This window comes from Setaria viridis, chromosome 7 (assembly GCF_005286985.2).
Source record: "Setaria viridis chromosome 7, Setaria_viridis_v4.0, whole genome shotgun sequence".
NCBI lineage: Eukaryota > Viridiplantae > Streptophyta > Magnoliopsida > Poales > Poaceae > Setaria > Setaria viridis.
In genome coordinates, this window is record NC_048269.2 from 20,764,241 (window position 1) to 20,767,049 (window position 2,809).

Consider the following 2,809-nt stretch of genomic DNA (forward strand, 5'->3'; position numbering starts at 1 on the left):
TTTCCTTCTCTTGATGCAAGCAAGACACGCGGCTGAGGCAAGTTGGTTTTGCTATTATGTCGATTGAATAAAAAATTTGATACCACTGCGTGTGTTCCATGAATATAAAAGATGTGTTTAATAGTTTTCTTTTGAAAACACGTGTGTCACGTACACTCGACTAGTTTCACTAATAAAGCACGGAAACTTATCTCAAGCACTCTCAATTTTCAGGGTCAGTTCTACGTCCCTTCTTTGTGAAAAGCATACCATTGCATTTTACTAGCACTAACATCTGAGAAGACGGAGTATGGTTTGTGACCAAGGAATACTCGATACCTTCATCAGAGGAAAAAAAAAGTGGAGCACGTTGTTATGCTTATACCCCAACGGAAGTTCACAATCTCTAAAGATTTACAATAATCATTCTGGGAATGGCTGGGAAATTCCTCCATATTTGTACCTAATCCCTAGAGCTAAAATAATGGAGAGAAGATGCGTAATGTGAAACAACAGCGCCGCAAGACTGTGATGCCCCGCTGAACCGAATATGTAAAAGACAGTACAAAGACTTGCTTATCACAATAGTTTACAATACGAGTTTGCCACACCTAAGTTTATTAAGTCATAAAATTGTTTGATTGCTACAAGTCCATGACTCTAGACACCCAAGTTCTTACTCTGCCCACTCGTTAGTCACAGAAAAGTCCCATCAGGCAAAGTTGACCAAGTAACGTTCACTGAGATTAAGGCAAAATCAGTCTTTATTTCCTGAGTATCATGCCCATGGGTTTTGGACTTGAAGGAGCAGCAATGTTGGTTAGAACTGGATAACAGTGAGGCTAATTTGAACTTCAAATCTATAGAAGAGTCCCACATTACAGCAACCACAGACCTCTTTAAGCCACATGACTCAAGTATGGCACCATCAAAGAGCTGGATTTCCTTATTCAACCCACTGGTTAAACAACCGAGAGACAAATTGAAACTGCTTTGCACTTCCGATATGAGGACCTCTACAGTCGCCTCAACTGCATCATCAAGACGTGATAAAGTTAGGTTAACTGCACCGCAGTCACCAGGGATGCGAATTGTAAATGGGCAATTCCAAATGCCTGCAGGGCCTATCATTGATGCACCATCAATCAGCTGCAGGTCATCCTTTTTCTTGTTCGCCTGTCTTGATCTTCATGTCATATTCGATTAGAGTAAGGTCCATCATGTCTATCCCTCGCCTAGGGCCAGCCATGTTGATGAGAGAACCCTACAAAATTATCATATTCAGTAGCTCTTCGTATTAAAGTAAGAAATTTCTAAAGCTAAATGCTTCCCTTCTGTTTTCACTTGTAACATTTATTTAAAGGAATATTTTACAACTGAGAACCAAGATCTTTGTCACGTATCAAACAAAATGGTTACAGTGTGCATAATGGTTAGTAGCGGGGAAATCGGCCCCTATTATAAATATGCTTTTGTTTCAAATCCCAAATATTTACATGAGGCTGTGTGAAATGAAAAAGAAACAAGAATGATTCCAGTGGTGATGGGATCATTAATGCTATGCATCATATGCCTATAAACAAAGAAAATCAATTTTTGTAGTGTACAAAGCAGCAACCAGAGTCTCCAAAACTAATCAGTATGATTTTGTTTGGAATATGTGACAATCCCTTAGTTTCAAAATTCTAATCTGTGATCATAGTAAACTATCATTTCATAATATAGTATTCCCTCCGTTAATCAGTGTAAGGCACGTTTTGAAAGGAGAAAGTCTTCAAAAAGTAGATTTTGACCTCAAACTTTTCTTACATTACATTACGAATTGCTACAAAATCAACATCATCTTAAAAGTAATTTTGAGAATCAATCTACTGATGCAGCTTTTGTACATTAAACATATAATTTGACTATTGGTGGCCAAACCTTATAACGATTGGCGTTTCCAAATAAAAATACGCTTTACATTGACGGGCAGAGGGGATAGTGGCTTACACAATGCAAAGTATTATATACTATTCCTATGTTTTGACAGATTAATCACATGGAAGCATTTTTTCTGGCAGCTAAGATAAGTATTACATGGGAGTTATAGCACAATATATATATATATATATATATATATATATATATATGGAACAACACAATAAACTAACCCTATTTATAGTTATTGAGGAAATCAAGAGTGCAAATGAGCTATGTCTGCTAAATAATTCAATAGCACAGTTAATACAAAAGAGATTAGTAATTGCAGTGTACCATCGAGAGCATGTAATGATCCGATCTCATAATTCTATCTACGCATGTGATAAGTTTAGCCTTACATTATGAAATGAACAATGTAATTTAAATAAGGAATAAGTCTACTCAACTCCATCGATACTAATCGATGTTCATCTACATAATGCACTTAAATACAAAATTGGGTATTTGGCTCCCAAAGTATTCCATACCATATAATCTATTGTCTAAATGATTCTCAAGGGATGGGTTTTGGTGGTGGTTTTGCCCAAGTGGCAGCAACCAGCTAACAAGCCATGTGGGTGAAATCGCCTCCAAAGCTGCTCCAAGGTGGTTTACACTTGAGGGGGTTAAACGGATTAACATCAATACTAGGGGGTGTTAGGTAGACTTATCCCTTGAAATAATTGAAGATAAGTATGGATGTGATCATGTGCACATGCTCCACAATGATGGGTTCATCCCTGCTAAAATTGACGACATAATTGAGCAATGGATCCACATCATCCCGCACTGCTATGTATCCATATAACTCTACTAAGCCACCATCCACAGGAAGTTTATCCAACTCTAATGACAAAATTTGCAGCAT

At 37.4% G+C, this 2,809-nt stretch overlaps 1 pseudogene; it reads right to left on the minus strand.

Annotated features, from left to right (window-relative positions):
• Positions 1-530: 530 nt before the first annotated feature.
• LOC117864738 (uncharacterized) lies at positions 531-2,809 on the minus strand (annotated as a pseudogene).